We start from the raw sequence: 22341 nt of genomic DNA on the forward strand, positions 1-22341 counted from the left end.
ACGCCCGTGCCGACGGCAAGAGCGCGGCGACGAGCATGGCTCTTGCCGTGCCATCAACACGACGACTGCTCTTGCGGAAGAGCACTGCTGCGGATGCTCTAATGAGGTAAGACTCATTCTCCACTACCAATGCTTCAACTTTTATTATTTTTTATATTTTACTAATTGTGAATTAAAATTCATACCATTTAAATCTATTAATTTTTATAGGACAAAGGGAGTATAATTAAATCCAAATAAATGTTATTCATAATTAATTGCTAATTACATCTTTTTTGATAATTAAATAGAATATGTCAATTATTGCATTAATATCTTTCATACAAATACATTTTCGGTGTTGAACAAAATATTAATACTCCCTCCGTCCTATATAAGATGTCACACTTGTGTGACGACACGTGATTTTAGGATGTTTTGTTTTGTGTTGTTAAGTGGAAAGAGAAAATATAATATTATATTATTATGAAAGAGAATTTTTTCTAAAAATAGAAATACAACATCTTGAATGGAACAAAATAAAAAGAAAAGTAAGATATCTTTAATGAGACGGAGGAAGTATTATATTGTACATATCATTCTCACCAAACATATTTTTAATTTAGTTGATATTTAAATAGGAACTTGAATTACTCGAATACATTTTATTAAGTCATGACATCACGGATACAAAATAATATATTCCCCCGTCTTTTAAAAATAGAAACTGTTTTTGTTGCAATAAAAACAATTCAAAATATACTACATTTACGGAATTAAAATTACGATTAAAATACGGAATTAAATTTAGACACGTGTACGGGAAAATTCATTAATTGCATTTTAAAAAGTTACATAGATAAAAAAAAAGTACATGCATAATAAAGAAAAAAAACTATCGTCGTGCAGTCCTCCGTGCCCACAACTCTTCAATTATATCCTTTTGGAGTTGAATATGAGCATCCACTTGGCGCATGCTGGCAAATTCCTTGAGTCGGCCGGCTTCATCGAGGGGTACCCCCTGTCGTACACTAGGGGTGGCCGTTCCGTGGCTTGGACCGGCTTCATCGTCACTGACCCAACTAGTCAGTTGTACGCCTTCGTCTTCGACGATCATGTTGTGCAGGATAATGCAGGCGTACATTATCTCGGAAACGCATCCGACATCCCACAAACGCGTTGGGCCCTTGATTGCCGCCCATCGAGACTGGAGCACACCAAATGCGCGCTCCACGTCCTTGCGCGCCGACTCCTGTCGTTGCGCAAAGTAGGCCTTCTTTTCATCACTTGTTTGTCGGATCGTCTTCACAAAGACCGGCCACCGAGGGTATATCCCATCCGCCAAGTAGTAGCCCATATCATGCCGGTTGCCGTTGGCCACGAATGAGACGGCTGGACCGACGCCCTGGCACTTCTCGTTGAAGAGGGGAGACGAGTTCAGGACGTTGAGGTCGTTGTTCGACCCGGCTACCCCAAAATACGCATGCCAGATCCACAGCCGGTAATCAGCTACGGCCTCGAGGATTATCGTGGGGTTCTTTGACTTGTAGCCGGTCGTGTAGGCCCCCTTCCAGGCAGTCGGACAGTTCTTCCACTCCCAATGCATACAATCTATGCTGCCTAACATCCCGGGGAACCCATGCTTCTCCCCGTGCATCTGCATCAAATTCTGACAATCTTCGGGAGTAGGGCTTCGAAGGTACTGCTCACCGAAAATGCTGATCACGCCCCCACAGAACTCCTTCAGACATTTCAGGGCTGACGACTCACCGATGTGGAGGTACTCATCCCACATGTCTGCCGCGCCTCCGTAGGCCAACTGCCTGATTGCCGCCGTGCACTTTTGGATAGGGGTGTGGCCGGGTCTGCCAGCCGCATCGTGCCTGAAGCGGAAACACATATATTGACGCTCCAATGCCCTAACGATGCGCATAAACAACTCCCTGCGCATTCGAAACGCCGCCGGAACATGTTGGCGGGAAACCGCGGGTACTCGCAAAGTAGTCCTCGTACATGCCGCTGATGTGCAGCTACGTGATCCCGATCAATCACTGCGCCGGTGGTGGACAACTGGTGGAGGAGGGCGAGGTATCGCCTGCTGTTCCACCATACGCATGTACCGCTCCATCCCGCGGTTCATGTAGGCCTCCATAGCCTCGTTCATCCTCCGTTCGTACTCCTCAGGATCCCCACCACTACCGCTACCGCTACCACCCGCGTGATCCATCGCTCGATGATGCTCTTGAACAGAAAGTTAGAGAGAGAGAAAACTCGTTAAAACAAGTGGTGCAAATGAAAATGAAACGAAAATCGCGTTTATATATGAAATGTAGTACTCTACAACTATACATGACGAATTGTTTTCTAAATTCACTGTGAATCCAGACACTTCGAATTTATATAGTCATCTTCTCCTTCGTAGTTTTGTATCACGAGAAAACCAAACACGATGTGATTTGATTATTCGAATTTTGATGCTTGATATCTAGTTAGGAAAATATTCGTTTTATTTTTGTATATAGAAATGCTCAAACTATAAGTGTGGTGAGCAGAGTTTATATCTAAAAAAAAGAGCTTCTCTTTTACATATAATCAATAATAGTTCCCTAGTGATGACTTGAACCTTTGACCTAATGGTTGAAGAAAAAACGTCTTAGAGTTGCATTTCATAGTCAACAAAGCAAGAAGCCAACTAACACCGTCCCTACATTACTTAAGCATGCAACAAATGTCAAGAGAGAGGAAAGAGTAGCAAATAAAGGAGCTGAACATGCAACACAAAACAATAACTTACCCATCGATAGACAAACTACACCAAAAAACGTCTTAGAGTTGCATTTCATAGTCAACAAAGCAAGAAGCCAACTAACACCGTCCCTACATTACTTAAGCTCATGCAACAAATGTCGAGAGAGAGGAAAGAGTAGCAAATAAAGGAGCTGAACATGCAACACATAACAATAACTTACCCATCGATAGACAAACTACACTAAGACTGAGGAACAAGAAATCAGCATCACAAAACATAATCTCCATTGGCAACATAATACCTTAGTCAACAATCATTGTTTGCTGAAAGACATTCCAGGGCCCATCTGTCTTGTATCTCTATCATAGAACGCATCTTCTTGGCGTACTCATAGGGACCGTTCATCCTCTGATCACCATCCTTTGATCCTATAGCTAAGGTGCCAAAACAACCATTTCTTCTCACACTCCCAATTGAGTTTGAACTCTTGTAATGTAATCTTATTCGAATATCCACACTGACCACAATGTGACATAGAATATGGATCCACGTCTTCTTATTAAATCTTTTGAAAGGAGTACAGATCAAAAACTCTTTGACGGTTGATAATTAGAATTTTATTCAGCGTAAGGGCATCAGCAACACAGACTTGCTGGCTGGCTTCTCCCGCAAGAATGAGAGTGGTGGACCGCGGGGGCCGACGCAGAAAACATTGACTGTAAGAGCTGGACTTCACTATATATTTTTTCACGGTCAAATATAATACTCCCTCCGTCCCACTTTAGGAGTCCGGGTATGCCATTTTTGGTTGTCCCACTTTAGAAGTCTCAGTTGGAATATTCCATAAATGGTATTAGGCCCCACATTCCACTAACTTTTTTCCACTCACATTTTATTATAAAACTAATATAAAAAAATAGGACCCACATTCCAATATATATATGAAATTATACAATATAAAAACCGCAAAAACTGTAAAAATGCATATATATTTAATACAAAGTAGTCCAAAATATATTTAATTAAAAGAACATGTCATAGGTGTGGTTTTACATCTAGAGCGGTGGCAACTCAATTCTACGTGTTATCATCAATTGAAAACGTTGCAAGATTTTTTTCGTTATCAATCGTTGAAAACATGTCCTTCTCAATGTACTCAATTAAACTATCATTCATCCACTCATCTCCGTAGCAACGACTCCTAAATTGCTTAAGGAAGCAAATTGAGAATCACATTGTATATTAGCAATAAAATTACTAAGTTGAAGTGGAAGACGTGAACAATCATTTGCAGAGAAGTCCTCGTGATATAAAGTAGCAAGACGGATTACTTGATCATCATTGAATCGAGAGAAAGAATTTCTCGGATCAAGACATGAAATGCATCCTAACAATTCAGTACTAGCATCAGAAAATCGATCATCCATCTCTTGTATAGTTAAATCAACAACCTTGACATTGCAACCACAATAACATAAATTATGATAAAAAAAAATGTATGTATAGAAGACATGAATAGGGATATCATAGTACCAGATTAAAAATCTCCACACGATAATGATGCAAATTCGTGATCAACTCTGCTCCATACTTTTTATAACCACGGCGTGGTATAATTTCATCCATATCAACTAGTGAAATATTATACACTTCACAAAACTTTGTTGCTTGATCATGTATGTCTTCTCATCCGTTGTCTCTAAAACTTTGCAACTGATGTTTCACACTTTGGATCAGTGATATGGCTTGAATAATATTTTGATCTTTCTTTTGTAAGACAATGGATAATTCATTGGTTATTCCCAATAAATGTTTCATCAAATGCAAAGTGAAAACAAACTCATAATTATCCATCCTTTCAATCAATCCTTCAATAGTACTTCTGTTATCACGGAGAGTAGCATAGTCACGTAAAACTTCCAACACTTTCTCAACCGAAAACCACATAGAGCATAGACGAAGCAATGCAAAGTAATGTGAGCCCCAACGTGTGTCTCCAAACCTTACCAAACTAGTTTCTTGATTTTTACCTCTTCCACTTATGACTTCTCAATCATTAAGTTGTTTAACTAATCTGTCATGTTGCAACAACCAAAGTTGGTCTTTTCTCTTACAAGATACCCCGACCATATTCACAATCATGGAGACATAGCTAAAAACATCATTCACAACTCTAATACCCTTGGCAACTGCAACAACAATTAATTGGAGTTGATGAGAGAAACAATGAATATACATGGCATATGGATTTTCTTGCAATACTAAGGATTTCAATCCATTAAACTCACCCCTCATATTAGAAGCTCCATCGTATCCTTGCCCTCTCACTTTAGATTGAGATAAATTATGCTTCACCAACAAATCATCAATAACGCATTTCAAAGTATGCGAGGAAGTGTCAGTTACATGCACGATCCCAATAAATCGCTCAATCACATATCCTTCGTGATTCACATATCTTAAAACAATTCCCATTTGCTCCTTCAATGAAACGTCTCGAGCCTCATCAACCAAAAGAGTGAAAACTTTATCTCCAATATCATTAACCATAGCAAGTGTGACCTCTGAAGCACAAGCATTTGCCAATTCCTTTTGAATTCGTGGTGAATTCATTTGATTGTTAGCAGGAGCATTTATAAACAAAGTTTTGGATACATCATCATTAAGTTCACTAAACCATAGAAGCAACTCAAGAAAATTACCTCGATTTGAAGAACTACTTGACTCATCATGTCCACGAAAAGATAATTCTTGCTTTAAGAGAAACCGAGTCACATTCAATGAGACTGTCAACCAAATGCGATATGCAACTTCCATCTCACGGGTATTTGACTTTAATATACTTGCCACACTAATCCTTTGATCTTGAAAATCTTCGAACTGAATTCTAGCATTATTATGACAACTATTTATGCCTCCAACATGATAATTGAATCTTTATCATGCATTTTTCCAGTTTCTACAACCCGTCTTTGTAAAAGCATCATTTGATTGTCGACCTCCTTTATCTGATTTCTTGAAAAGGTAGCAGCAAAAGCAAAAGGTTGCATCCTTTGATACACTATACTCTAACCATGTATACATTTTAAACCAAATATCTTGAAAACTTCTCTCTTAAATATCATATTTCATTTTTTCGTACTTATGTCCAATTGGTTGACAGGGCCCTTACTCAAGTACCCCCTTCACACTTTATCACGAATTGAAACATTGAACTCTTCAATTGGCTTGCGTTTTCCCGAATCACCAACAATATCATTCAAGTTCAACTCGACTTCTCTTCGGGGCTAATTTTCCATTGCTTTAACAATGGGTTCACTTGGAGAAGAAAATTCATCCCGATGCTTTTTTTTAAAAAGCGTTCCATCATCTACGGTCAACCTAAGCAATAATGATTGAAGTACAATATTAGTTTATATCCATAACTCCATAAGATACTATCAACACTTACTAACATAAACCGTATTCTATACGACAATCACAAATTTTAGCTTGCAACTATTCTATCAAAATTTTACAGAAAACAAGAAATAGAATATAAAATTAACAACTTTAATAAACTCCTTGCCTCACAATTTGTGTAGAATTTGAAAATTAATTTCTCTAAAGTTTCAAAGACTCAAACCCTCCTTTTTTACAAAGTTGCGCCGTTTCTGTATTGCAACCTCTGCTGTAAACTTCAAAAAGACAAAAACCTTTCTGCTTCTCTTTCTTTAATTTTTTAAAATCTTAAAAAACGTATGCCACTTAAAATTTAAACTCCTTTTACTTAAATTTTAATTAAAGAAACATATATCACTTTATAAAAAGTGATAGCACTTTTAAAGAATACAATCTCTTTTTAAAAAAGATTTTTAAAAAGGAGTTAAAGATTATAAAGTGGGTCCATTTGACTTTTACTTTTATATTAATTAATTCATTTATGAACTAGTGAAAGTGCTCTTCTTCTTCCTTGTTCTTCCAACGCTATTATTACACATTTCTTCTCCAGATTCTTACTTGTCCTTTCTTTAATTTTCAGCTCCTTACAGTTATTCATCCCAAAATAATTTGTTCTTGAGTAGCATTATTTGGTAAGGGCTTAACATAATTATTAAAATTTTGAAAAATTTGAAAGTAGAAAATAAGAAAAAAATTGGGCAAGTATCCTCTGTACTCGTGAGATGGAAGTTGCAAATCAAATTCGGTTGACAGTCTCATTGAATGTGACTCGGTTTCTCTAAGGAGGGATTATCTTTTCATGGACATGATGAGTCAAGTAGTTCTTCAAATCGAAGTAATTTTCTTGAGTTGCTTCTATGGTTTAGTGAATTCAACGATGATGTATCCAAAACTTTGTTTACAAATGCTCCTGTTAACAATCAAATGAATTCACTACGAATTCAAAAGGAATTAGCAAATGCTTGTGCTTCAGAGGTCACACTTGCCGTAGTTAATGATATTGGAGATAAAGTTTTCACTCTTTTGGTTGATGAGGCTCGAGACGTTTCATTGAAGGAGCAAATGAGAATTGTTTTAAGATATGTAAATAACGAAGGATATGTGATTGAGCGATTTATTGGGATCGTGCATGTAACTGACACTTCCTCGCATACTATGAAATGCGTTATTGATGATTTGTTGGTGAAGCATAATTTGTCTCTATCTAAAGTGAGAGGGCAAAGATACGATGGAGCTTCTAATATGGGGGGTGAGTTTAATGGATTGAAATCCTTAGTATTGCAAGAAAATCCATATGCCATGTATTTTCATTGTTTTTCTCATCAACTCCAATTATTTGTTGTTGCGGTTGCCAAGGTATTAGAGTTGTGAAGAATGTTTTTAGCTATGTCTCCATAATTGTGAGTATGGTCGGGGCATCTTGTAAAAGAAAAGACCAACTTCTGAACAACTTAATGATGGAGAAGTCATAAGTAGAAGAGGTAAAAATCAAGAAACTAGTTTGGTAAGGCCTGGAGACACTTGTTGGGCTCACATTACTTTGCATTGCTTCGTCTATGCTCTATGTGGTCTTCGGTTGAGAAAGTGTTGGAAGTTGTACGTGACTATGCTACTCTCCGTGATAACAGAAGTACCACTGAAGGATTGATTGAAAAGATGGATAATTATGAGTTTGTTTTCACTTTGCATTTGATGAAACATTTATTGGGAATAACCAATGAATTATCCATTGCCTTACAAAAGAAATATCAAAATATTATTCAAGCCATATCATTGATCCAAAGTGTAAAGTGTGAAATATCAGTTGCAAAGTTTTAGAGACAATGGATGAGAAGACGTACATGATCAAACAGCAAATTTTTGTGAATTGTATAATATTACACAAGTTGATATGGATGAAATTATACCACGCCGTGGTTATAAAAAGTATGGAGCAAAGTTGATCACGAATTTGCATCATTATCGTGTAGACACTTTTAATAAGGTACTATAATATTCCTATTCATGTCTTCTATACATATATTTTTTTTATCATAATTTATGTTATTGTGGTTGCAATGTCAAGGTTGTTGATTTAACTATACAAGAGATGGATGATCGATTTTCTGAAGCTAGCACCGAATAGCTAGGATGCATATCATGTCTTTATTCGAGAAATTCTTTCTCTTGATTCAATGATGATCAAGTAATTCATCTTGCTACATTATATCACGAGGACCTCTCTGCAAATAATTGTTCACGTCTTCCACTTTAACTTAGTAATTTTATTGTTAATATCCGATGTGATCCTCAATTTGATGCCTTAAGAAACTTAGGAGACGTTGCTACGGAGATGGTCAAAAGTGGTAAGCATTTGGTTTTTTCTGTTGGTTTATCGGATTATTGAGTTGGCATTGGTTTTACCCGTTACTTCTGTTGAGAGAGCATTTTCTGCAATGAAGACTATCAAGATTGATTTGCGAAATCGAATGGGAGATGAGTGGATGAAAGATAGTTTAATTGTGTACATTGAGAAGGACCTATTTTCAACGATTGAGAACGTAGAATTTAGTTGTCACCGCTTTAGATGTAAAACCATAGCTATGACATGTTCTTTTTATTAGATATATTTTGGACTACTTCATGTTAAATATATATGCATTTTTTACAGCGTTTGCGGTTTTTATATTGTATAATTTCATATATATATATACTCCTTATATCCCCTAGTGTAAAACATAGGACTAATCTGATCCCTTGGATCTATTAATTTAATGGCTTGGATTAATTGTCACTCAGTACATTATCATACACTTTTCATACATTAAGGGGTATTTCTTACTCACGATCAATTCATTTCCCTCCCACTCTCACCCCTCATTATTTCCATCCTCTCTCCCCCCTCTCTCCTCCCACAATTCAACTCAACCCTAGCCGCCGCCTAGTTGAACCGGTTTCTACAGTCAATTGTACCGACGAACGACCTAGAGCACGACGAATCGGTCAACATCACGACGCCGTCTGATATATAACCTGGAAATTTTGTTTTCTCCCCTGACGAATTCCGAAATCGGGAGGTAAGACTACAACTTTTAAATTGCTTCAAATTGGTGTAGATTCACATTTGAGGAAGTGATTTTCATTGTTCTTCTACATTATTCAAGCCTCAATTTTGAATTCTAAGTTTGGTTTTTTTAATTAGTGTTTTTTGGTTGGTTGAGTTTCTGGTTTTTGCAAAAAATTGAAGCTTTTTGTCAATACATTTTGCCCTATAATTAGCAGTTATATTCCTTTCCTGGCATTTTTTTGGAAGCAATTTTTGGTCATTCTTGTGATGCTCTGTTCGACCCCTTTTATTTGTGTATAATGAGTTCAGTACAGTTGATTAATCAACAACGAAATTTTGATGACATACAGCACCGGAAGAACTTCCTACAAAATGGTGAACAAACGCACTACTTCGAGGAGGCCTGCTAGCCAAGCGACAAGTAAATGGCTTTATTGGTTTACTGTAATGTTTGAACATTGTTAACATCGTTGTTTACATTGTTCCAAATCCTATGCTACATCATGGCTATAGTTTTGTTCATCAATTATTTAGTACATTATTATGTGTTTAAATTACATCATGATAAACCAATTTTGTAGATTGTTCATTTTTAGCATGGTACATTATTTGCAATTTGTGGGTTATGCTTCATTTTTTACGTGGTTCTGTGCATTAATAATGTAGCAATCTGTCCTTATGTTCTGGTGGTGCATTGTAAATACATGTATTTTACATTGTTGATACATTTTAGTACATTATAGGCTTCTGCTGTAATGAATGTTGTGATACATCATGTCGGACAAATTGGTATATCCTTTGTTACAACATCATTGTTTGATAAGTTTACATTGATGGTACATTGCAGATAGAGGAATGGTAGATTGCTAATATATTTATAATGCATTAAGCATACAAATTACTACATTAATAGCCTCTGGTGATATAGTTGTTGCTATGCTACATTATCTGTCTAATTTGGTACATCATAGGTTGCTACATTATTGTTTGCTAAATATACATTACTCTGTATAAAATTAGTGACTTAATAATCCAACACTACAACCTAGCCCCAAGAATTTCTAAACCCAAAGGGGAAGGCTCTAACTCAATGAATGCAAAAATAATTTTTGCATTACATTAAAGCAATAAATTTGAAGATTACTACATACTGCATATACGTTCAATTTCTTAATTTGTATATCAAGATATATTACATTAAACATTCATTAACATACATTTACCTATGTGTTGCATACATTATATCAAGATATATTCTACGAGAAAATTGTTGATACTACAACCTAGCCCAATGGATTGGTAAACCCTAGGGGAATGAATTCATGTCTATGTTGTGGTATAGTTAGTTTTCTAAATAAGTGGGTACTACACCCTAGCCACATAGCAATCTAAACCCTAGGGTGAAGTTATCTGTAATCATTAATATAAAATGGAAAAAAAAAACGGTGCAACTCCATGCAAATACGAAACCAAATTGAAAGAAAAATGACAATGAACAGATTTAATCAAAGCAAAACGAAGTAGGGTGATCTACACACAATCGTTTTTCGGAAACCAGATAAAAATCAGGCAATTCGATGAACCTTGTACAAATATCAGACATCTGTTTTCAAAAAGTAATTTATCTTCTTCCATCAATGATAAACCCAGATGAACTAAGCAAGGCGATTGAGAATAAGGTTTGTAGAAGCAACAATAAAACAATAATTCTTCAAAATAGCCGCATAGAGAGTTTTCAGGGTAGGGAATTGATAAATACGGAAATCAAATCGCAGATAAATCAAAGAACGTGAATCATGGGATAAAAATAACTACTATTTTTTGCGGGTTCCGTCTTTAACCTTTTCGATTTTTAAAATAATTTAATTAATTCCAAGTGGACCTAATATTAACCATCAGATCACCATTAATCAAGGGATGTAATTAGTTTTAATCTTTAACCAGGTTTTATACATTAACCCTACTATTATATTTGTCTGTGAAAAAATATATAGTGAAGTCCAGTCCTTACCATCAGTTTTTTTTTCGTCCTCCCCTAATTTCATGCACTGATTGGGAAATTTTTGGTGTATACTCTAGCAACTACAAAGGCTCTCATTCGGCAATTATGCTAAATCCTTGAATAGTGAAAGTATTGAGATGAATAGAAATATGGTTTATGAGTTAAAGTGGTGTGTCACATCTAAGAGATGAGGGTTGTGAATACCTAATGGTGTCAAGTTGATCTCAAGTTGAAGTAATAGTTTTCCAAGTGAACTAAACTCCAAGTTAACTGAGTCTCGATATTTGATGCTTGATATCTAGTTAGGAAAATATTCGTTTCATTTTTATAAATAGAAATGCTCAAACTACAAGTGTGGAGAGCAGAGTTTATATCTATAAAAAAAAGTCATTTTTTTAAAAAAGAAAATAAATAATAGTTCTCCATCTACCCAGTGATGACTTGAACCTCTAACCTAATAGTTGAAATAAAAACGTCTTTGAGTTGCATTTCATAGTCAACAAAGCAAGAAGCCTACTAACACCGAAGATGTCCCTACATTACTTAAGCTCATGCAACAAATGTCAAGAGAGAGGAAAGTAGCAAACAAAGACATGAAGACTTAGTCGGGTGGGATCTCACCACGAACGCAAATACAGAAGGATCCAAACATGCAACACAAAACAATAACTTACCCATCGATAGCCGAACAACGCCTAGACTAAGGAACAAGAAATGAGCATCAGAAAACATAACCTTCGTTGGAAACACAATACCTTAGTCAACAGTTCAACAATCATTGATTGCTATAAGACACTCCATGGCCCATCTGTCTTGTATCTCTATCATAAAAACCATCTTCTTTGCGTACTCTTAGGAACTGTTCTTCCTCTATTCACCATCATTTGTTCCTATAGCTAAGGTGCCAAAACAATCATTTCTTTTCAAATTCCCAGTTGGGTTTGAACTCTTGCAATGTAATCTCATTTCGAATGTCCCACACTGACCACAATTTGACATAGAATATGGATCCACATCTTCTTGCAAAATATTTTGAAAGGAGTACCATGCCAGGAACAAAAACACATTAACGATTGGCTGGGGATACAAACGAATATGTTCCACTGATCACAAACGTAGTTCCACAAGCTTCTAAAGATTTTGCAGCTGAAGAAGAGATGCTCAATAGGCTTCAGCTCTTCTCTGCATTGCACACACTTGTCATCACCGATATCAGTCATTCCAAGTTTGAACAAACCACTTTGGTGTTGTTGACGAAAACAACCTCTCTGGTGTTATTGAGGAACATTTGTTTAGCTCTAGCAACATTAGTTATAATTTTATCTAACTTTGTGAATTCTAAATATTATTTGGATTCCATTCCCCCAAAAGAATATTTGAATTCCATTGAATGTTTTATAATCACACTTGTAAGAGCATGCACAATGGTCCGGATTAGTAGCCGGACTATAGTCTGCCACATCAACATTTCTTAGTCCGAACTATCCTCCTGCAGTGGTGCGGATTAGTGGCCGGATTAGGATCCGCTCTTTCTATTTTATATTTAATTTAATTTTTTTTGTTTTCAAGTACTCCCTCCGTCCCACGTTCCTTGAGGCGTTCCTTTTCGGCACGAGATTTAAGAAAATTGTGTTTAGTGAGTTAAATAAAGTAGATGAGAGAATAAAGTAAAAGAAAGAATACAATATGTGAGATTAGATGTTTTGCTTTTAGTCAAAAAATGAAATGACTCAAGTAACTTGGGACAACCTAAATTAAATTAAAACAAAACACTTACATTACTTAATTTAAAAAAAAAACTACATTACTTAAATTAAATTTACAATTATCATAAAAATATAAACATGCTTTTAGGAAAAAAAGTATAAACAAGAAAAGAATTGAATAAAATGAGAAAAGTATAATAAAAAAATGTTAGAGTTTTGAGTTTGAACGAATAACCTCTATGATTCTTCAAGACACATTTACCACTAAACATAGATTTTGTATTGAAATCAAACAAATTTTTACATAAAGCAACAAAAACTCTATTCTAAGTGCAAAACTAATTGTCCCACATTGAAATCACAAAGAAACTTGGAGTTGAAAACCTATCTATAAAAGGTTTTACTCAAGCAATGCAGAACTTGCTCATCTAGTGTGAAGGGGTATATTCTACAAAATATAATCTTTCACTGATTCACGGATCTGTCTTTTTGTATGGATCATTGTGAAATTATAGTTTTTCTAATTTAATTTTAAAATTGATTTTTTAAATAAAAATTAATATTTTATAATTAAAAATCATTTTTCTATAATTAAAAATTGATTTTTTATCCTCCAGACCTATCGTACGGGCTCTTGCATGGCTGGATGATAGGTCTAACGATGCAAGGGTGCCCCTTTGTTCGAGGACGAAAGTTCGGGCGTGGCGATCGTCCGTCCGTCTGCAGTGGTAAAGTTGGGCAGATGATCAGCCGGACGAGGGCTCCACAGTGGTGTCTCGTCCGACCTATCGTTTGGCCACTGCAGGTGCCAAGACGATAAAAAATCAATTTTTAATTTATAAAAAAACAATTTTAATCATAAAATTCAATTTTTTATTAAAAAAATCAAATTGTAAATTAGAATTAAAAAAAAAACTACTCTCTCCGTTTCACCACAAGTGATCAACTTTCCATTTTCGATTCTCACTACAAGTGATTGATTTCCTCTTGTAGCAAAAAAAAAAAAAACATTTTTACTCTATTACTTTTTTCCATCTCTCTTACTTTATTTTCTCTTTATCTCTCTTACATTTTACTCTCTCATACTTTAGCTTAGTAAATAGTATTCTCTCCGTCCCATAGAAATATGCCATATTTCTTTTTTCGTCTGTCCTATATAAATAATCTCCATCCATTTATGGAAACAATTTTCTCCTTCTCTTTTACTTTAGCATTTATAGGCCCCACCATCCACTACACAATTTCAATTATTTTTTTTCTTCTCTCTTACTTTACCAATTACACATTAAAATTCGTGTCAATCCCAAATGGTCTATTTTTATGGGACGGGGGGAGTATCATTTTCTTAAATCACGTGCCCAAAAGAAATTCATCACTTGTGGTAGGACGGGGGAGTAATTTCACCATGATCTATACTAGAAGACGGACCCGTTAATTAATGAAAGATTATATTTTTTAGAGTAAAATCCTTCACACAGATGAACATGTTTTGCATTAATTGAGTAAACCTTTTATAGATAGGTTTTCAACTCCAACTTTCATTGTGACTTCGACGTGGGATAAATGGTTGATTTATAGATAGGTTTTCAACTCCGAGTTTCTTTGTGATTTCGATGTAGGACAAGTAGTTTTACACTTAAAATAGAGTTTTTGTAGCTTTATATAAAAATTTGTTTGATTTCAATACAAAATCTATGTTTAGTCTTGTGGTAAACGCGTCTTGAAAAGTCATTAAGGTTGTGGGTTTAAACCTCACACTCAACATTTTTTCTATTTTGACTTTTATTATACTTTTTTCATTTTATTCGATTCCTCTTTTTATACTTTTTTTTCCTATTAGCATGTTTATATTTTTATGATAATATAAATTTTATTAAATTTTATGCAATTTCAAAGCATGTGCTTTGCGACCTTTTTCTTATTATTCATTTTGTATATCTTCAAATTTTTTTATTGTTTTAAAATATTCTAAATTGGATACGAAAATTGAATTTTTTGTTTAAATCTTTTTTTATATATTTCATATCCTTTATAGGTATTTCTTAAATATTCTTATATGCATTCGAAAACAGAAACACATTTAATGCATAGATATATATTTTCTGTTCTATTAAATCTTATTTATTTTAATATTTTCATTCTTTTGTTTAAAAAAAAATTGTAATGCATATAAAACATATACTATACTTTTTAATCTTTCCTATTTTTTCAAGCCTTTTAAAGCATATTTAGTTTTTAAAATATTCTAATGTATTTAATTATATATTGTTTCATCATAATATATATTCCCTCTGTCCCCTACTTTACCTAAATATTAAATAGGCCACATATTCCATTAATTTATTATATTCACGTTTTATTATAAACCTTATATATAAAAATTGACTCACATTTATTAACTTTGTCAATCCACTTTCCTTTATATTTCTTAAAACTTGTGCCGAAATCGAAGTGGACAATTTTTTGGGATAGAGTAATTAGTTTTTTTAAAAAAAGAAAGAGAATTGGTTAGATTTTGAAGTTCCGAGTCGGTCAGTATAAGTATTTTTCGTACCCCCAGACGAAAAATCTTGTATCCGCCACTGTAATTAATGTACTCCATATACTATTTTGCTATTTATGGGGAGTGATCAATTGCTAACTTATCATTTAATTGCTAACTACAACTAATTTAAGGCCATAGGATTTTAGAAAACGTGTGGTCTACAATTTGCCACGTGTAATTTTCGATTTTATTAATAAAATAAAAAAAGATTAAAAAAAACGCCAAATTAGGGTTTTAGGTGAAAATGTCAATATAGTGTTTCGGAAATATCAACACAATGCTTTGAGAATGTCAACACGATGTTTTAAGAATGTTAACCCATTGCTTATATTGACATTCTACATGTATTATATTGACATATTTTATATAGTATGTTGACATTTCTGCTTTACGAAAAAATAGAAAAATTTTTGAATTTTTTTTCAAATTTTGACGTCGGAACATATGCATATATGATATCGTTGGAATCCTTATAAAATTATCTTTAATTTGATATATGTTATATGAATTTAAAGTTTTGAGATTTCTTTTAAAAGTTGGTTATAACTAAACATGTAGTTAATTGACATTAATACCCCTATTGATATTTTATAGAATTAATCTTATGACTTTTTTGACGTTTTTTGTTGATCATATTGATATTTCTTGGTTGATGATCTAGGCCCTTAATTTGAATATCTAATGGCTATTATTTAGTTGTAGTTAGCAATTAGGTATTGAGTTAGCAATATAACACTCCCCTATGTAAGCATGTGTTTTTTTCCTATAAGTAGGTGTTTTTTTCAATTAATGTAAGTGTTTTTTAAAATTTTGTGTTTTAGTACTCCATATATTATATTTTGCTATTTATTACTATTTGAAAATAAATTAAAAAATTTAATATAAAATTGAAAGGGCGGACACTAGTCCACACTGCTGTAGGTGGTTAGTCCGGACTAAGAAATGTTTGTGGATGCTGTAATGGAGATGATGATAATAAGTTGAGTTGAACTGAATAGTTTTGAGTTGAGTCAGATATTTTAGGTATGTATTCTAGATTGGTGAGGAGCGGCCGTTTTAAAATTAAAAGCGTGCGTTACATGTTAAAGTATTGTGTAGCTGGAATATAAACAATTTGTAGAGAGGACAAAAAAGAATGATCCAAATCCAAGAACTTGTCACAGTCAAACATGCATGTGTTAATTAAACTCATTTTTATGTCTACACGGTTTCACCAGAACTTAGCATGATATCAAATTCCAGAATTTTAAAAGACAAACTTATACTAAAACTATATACCAGTGTACAAATCAAATTCAAAATCATCTGTGTTAGTGTTTTAGTTCTTGTTGCATTTTTCCTCTTCAATTTTAATAATTTGTGATTTACTGTAGTATAATTTCACAACTAGGATACACCAATCCAATTATAATGTTCTATATTTAATTCTCCTTTTATTTTTACAATAGAATACAAAATACTACTATTCAAAAATTTCATTTTTTGTGATAAGTTTTTGTTCGAGGGTTGAATGATAATTATGATATAGTACTAGTAATGAATTGCGAGCAGCTAGTGGTCCATCATCCATTCCATTGTAGAGGCAAATGCAATAAAGAAGGCCCCCCAATTCCTTCTAGAAGTAAGGGTGGCGTGTGGTTGAAATATATCCAATTTTGTACTAGGAAGTAGGAAGAGGAAGTCAATTTACAAAAACCTAAAGTATAAATGCATTTGTCGGCCCACAACATTTCCTTACAGCATTTCGGCTAATGCAACTATAAAGAGAGAGAGAGAGAGGGAGAGTTGTATTTGTAATTTGTAATTTGTAATTTGTAATTTGTAAATTGTAATAGTATAGATGATGACCATGTCTCCAACAATGGTGGGTGCAACAGTATTGGTTGATGCATCTTCATGCATGTTAGTTGAGGCGAGTGGCGATTCCGAATCCCAGTATTATGACACGGGGGAGCAAGCCGGATCCACGACTGAGGACGATGCCGAGTCGTGCACATGCATCTGCGCCTTTTTATCCCACACTAGCGTCGCGGCTCATATTGATGCTGATTTTGATGAGGACGATGGTTGTGCAACTGATCTGGAGGATGGAGTGGTTGATCAATGCAATTCTATTGCCACTCAAAACCACGAGAAGACGGATAGACAATTTTGGGAGGCTTGTTTGGCATCGTAATTAGTTTTACTTTAATATCATGTTCGGATCGTTATCATCGTATTGTTAAAAAAAATTTATATCATGAACTCCAACACGGACACCCAAGAATTTAATGGTTCGTAACAAGTCTTATTTGGTTTGGATATTTATTGGATGATCCAATAAAACTGATGATTTCGAGTTCAGTTTAAGTTAGGCCATATATTGTTGCATTGTTGACCCGATAACGACCCACATTTGTAAGTCTAAGTTGACACGGTGTGTGTGTGTGTGTGTGTGTGTGTGTGGTCTTGTTAGGATGAGATTTTTGGGCATAATTGAGAAATGAGATGCAATCTCAGCCACTAATTCACAAGATTAACTTAATGTCAACAACTATCACATTATGTCAACAAGGGGGTATAATTGTCTTTTCATTAATAATGTAGAGGACAAAAATAAAATACATTTGAAATCATTTTCTAAAGTCTTCAAATCTTCAACATTCAAATCTTCAAATCTTCAATTCTTCAACATTCATATCTTCAAATCTTCAATTCTTCAACATCCAAATCTTCAAATCTTCAAATCTTCTTCAACATTCAAATCTTCAAATCTTCAACATTCATATCTTCAAATCTTCAATTCTTCAACATCCAAATCTTCAAATCTTCAAATCTTCTTCAACATTCAAATCTTCAAATCTACAACATTCATAACTTCAAATCTTCAACATTCAAATCTTCAAATCCTCAAATCTTGAATTCTTCAACATTCAAATCTTCAAATCTTCATCAACATTCAAATCTTCAAATCTTCAACAATCAAATCTTCAATATCAATATCGAATGTCAACAACCCGTATAAAAATGTCAACAACTAACAAATAACACTTATAATTTACATATCAATACCGAGAATATCGAATGTCAACAACTCGTATTAAAATATCAACAACTAAAAAATAACACTTACAATTCACATATCAATACCGAAAATATCGAATGTCAACAACTCGTATTAATATGTGAACAACTAACAAATAACACTTATAATTTACATATCAATACCGAGAATATCGAATGTCAACAACTCGTATTAAAATGTCAAAAACTAAAAAATAACACTTACAATTCACATATCAATATCGAGAATATCGAATGTCAACAACTCGTATTAAAATGTCAACAACTAACAAATAACACTTACAATTCACATATCAATATCGAGAATATCGAATGTCAACAACTCGTATTAAAATGTCAACAACTAAAAAATAACACTTACAATTCACATATCAATACCGAAAATATCGAATGTCAACAACTCGTATTAAAATGTCAACAACTAACAAATAACACTTATAATTTACATATCAATACCGAGAATATCGAATGTCAACAACTCGTATTAAAATGTCAACAACTAAAAAATAACACTTACAATTCACATACCAATATCGAGAATATCGAATGTCAACAACTCGTATTAAAATGTCAACAACTAACAAATAACACTTACAATTCACATACCAATATCGAGAATATCGAATGTCAACAACTCGTATTAAAATGTCAACAACTAAAAAATAACACTTACAATTCACATATCAATATTGAGAATTTCGAATGTCAACAACTCGTATTAAAATGTCAACAACTAATAAATAACACTTATAATTTACATATCAATACCGAGAATATCGAATGTCAACAACTCGTATTAAAATGTCAACAACTTTAAAATAACACTTAAATTCACATATCAATACCGATAAAATATCGAATGTCAACAACTCGTATTAAAATGTCAACAACTAACAAATAACACTTACAATTCACATATCAATACCAAGAATATCGAATGTCAACAACCTCGTATTAAAATGTCAACAACTAACAAATAACACTTACTATTGACATATCAATATCGAGAATATTGAATGTCAACAACTCGTATTAAAATGTCAACAACTAACAAATAACACTTACAATTCACATATCAATACCGAGAATATCGAATGTCAACAACTTGTATTAAAATGTCAACAACTAAAAAATAATACTTATAATTCACATATCAATACCGAAACTATCGAATGTCAACAACTTGTATTAAAATGTCAACAACTAAAAAATAATACTTATAATGCACATATCAATACCGAAACTATCGAATGTCAACAACTTGTATTAAAATGTCAACAACTAAAAAATACTCCCTTCGTCCCCCATTACTTGACACAGTTTGCCATTTTGGTCCGTCCCCCATTACTTGACACACTTCACTTTTTCCATTTTTGGTAGTGGACCCCATATTCCACTAACACATTCCTACTCACATTTATTATAAAACTAATACTTTAAAAGTAGGACCAACATCCCACCAACTTTTTCAACACACTTTCCATTACATTTCTTAAAACCCGTGCCGGGTCAAACCGTGTCAAGTAATGGGGGACGGAGGGAGTAATACTTATAATTCACATATCAATACCGAAACTATCGAATGTCAACAACTCGTATTTCAATTGAATCAAATCCACATCACAATTCCAAAAGCAAAAATAAATAAATTACAAATATACTTAAATATTTTTAAAAAAAAAACGAAAAAAGAAAATTAACAAATGTATGCCAAAAATCCCAGCGCCAAACTGAAGCAGAGCGCTGCAACACCGCCGACGCGGACTCTCTCTCCGTCCCAAGGAAGATGACCCCTTCTTTGGACGGCACGGGATTTTATGCAACTTTATTTTGTGTGTTAAATGGAGAGAGTAAAGTAAGAGAGAGGGGATAAAGTAGAGATAAAGGGGTTTCCATTTTAAGTAATGAGTCATCTTGGTTGGGACAAACCAAAAAGGAAAGTGAGTCATCTTTAATGGGACGGAGGGAGTAATAAACTAATGGAATGAAGTAATAGCATGACTGAATGAAGAAATAAACTAACGGAATGAAGTAATAAACTAATAGGATGAAGTAATAGCATGAATAAATGAAGTAATAAACTAACGGAATGAAGTAATAGCACGACTGAATGAAGTAATAAGTTCATAACATACATTCATTTAGTTCATTATATAGTGAATATAGTTCATTATTTACTAAAGCAAGTTTTTTTCGAATAAAAAAAATTAAAAAATAAAAAAAAATTAAATTTTTTTTAAAAAAAATTAAAAATAATAAAAAAAAATTAAAATAATAAAATAATAAAAAAATATTTTTATTTAATAAAATATTAAATTAATTGTAAATTAATCATAACCATATAAGAAAAATGAGTGGCCCTAATTTGGTCTCTAGTTCGATCTTTAAGGGTGGATTTGTGGTTAATAGGGATGTGATCATATCATAACCCATAATTATGGTGATAACCTAATAACCCTCATTTTATGGACGAAAAATATCATTTTATGAAACAGAATATCATTTTATGGAATAAAAGTATCATTTTATGCATGCTGAAAAAATATCATTTTATCGTGTATAAATATCATTTTTAATAAAAATGATACTTTTGACCCATAAAATGATAGGGTTATTAGGTTATCACATAAATATGAGTTATGATATGATCGTACCCCTATATATATAGGATTGTGATCAATTGAGATTTTTTATGCTAATTGAGAAATGAGATGCAATATCAGCCATTCATTTTTATTAAATAAGTGGTCCAGATTTTTCCACATGTAAAATATCTTTAGATTAATTAATTATGAAAGGGCAGAATGGTAATATCATGGTAAATTTTATTCAATAAATATTTTTTTAAATTTTAAATTTTAATTTTTTATTAATTTTTTTAAAAATTTTTAAAATTATTTTTATTTTATTTTTTAATTTTTTCTAATTTTTTTTAATTTTTTTTTAATTTTTTAATTTTTATTTTTCAACTACATATACAATTCATATCAATTTATGCCCCTCTGTTGACATAAACTACATGTTGTTGACATTTCACAAATATTTTGGATGAGGGGCTGAGATTGCATCTCAATTCTCAATTAGGTTGAGATTTATCAACCTAACAAGACCCCCTATATATATATAGGGTATTGTTACGTTGAGATTATTTACCTTAATTGAGAAATGAGATGCAATATGGGCCACTAATCCATAAGATTCATGTAATGTTAACAGATAACACATTATGTCAACAAGAGGGTATAATTGTAATTTCATTAATAAAAGGCAGAAAACATAAAATTATATTTCAAACCATTTTCTAAAATCTTCTCTAAAACTATCGCTAAAAACCTGCAAATCTTCATACAAATCTTCATAAAATCGAAGACCTTTAAAATCGAAGACCTGCAAATCTCGCTGAAAATCTGCTGATCTTCAAATTTCAATTCGTAGACCTTCAAAATCGAAGAGCAAAATCGAACAGTTTTGTGCAATGACGATAGAAAAGCAAAATCGAAGACAATCGGCTGAAGCGACGATTGTAGCTGAATCGGCTGAAGCAACGATCAAAGAGAATCGACATTCCAAATCGGCGGTGGTTGAAGCGACTTCTTCAAGTTGATGAATTTTCAAAATCGGCATTCAAAATAGTCGTTCATCCAAAAATTGAAGAATTTTTTAACAACAGACGACTAATTCGATGGAGTTTGGTTGAATCTGAAGTTTTTAGGTTGATTTTATCGACTTCGATTATGTTTTTATGCTTTATTTGTTGATGCCCAGTCAAATTTGTTCCTAATCAGTTTTTTTTTTTTTTTTGCTTTTTCA

The 22341-nt window shown here is 33.3% G+C and overlaps 1 long non-coding RNA gene across 2 annotated transcripts; it reads left to right on the forward strand.

Annotated features, from left to right (window-relative positions):
* Positions 1-221: 221 nt before the first annotated feature.
* Positions 222-9830, forward strand: LOC125187387. Of its 2 annotated transcripts, XR_007170599.1 has the most exons (3): positions 222-242; positions 1066-1068; positions 9566-9830. It is a non-coding gene; the product is annotated as an uncharacterized LOC125187387 (long non-coding RNA). The 2 variants fall into 2 exon arrangements; XR_007170598.1 differs by lacking the exons at positions 222-242; positions 1066-1068 and adding an exon at positions 6159-9225.
* The last annotated feature ends 12511 nt before the right edge of the window (positions 9831-22341 follow it).

The sequence above is a fragment of the Salvia hispanica genome, chromosome 5 (assembly GCF_023119035.1).
Source record: "Salvia hispanica cultivar TCC Black 2014 chromosome 5, UniMelb_Shisp_WGS_1.0, whole genome shotgun sequence".
NCBI classification, from domain to species: Eukaryota; Viridiplantae; Streptophyta; class Magnoliopsida; order Lamiales; family Lamiaceae; genus Salvia; species Salvia hispanica.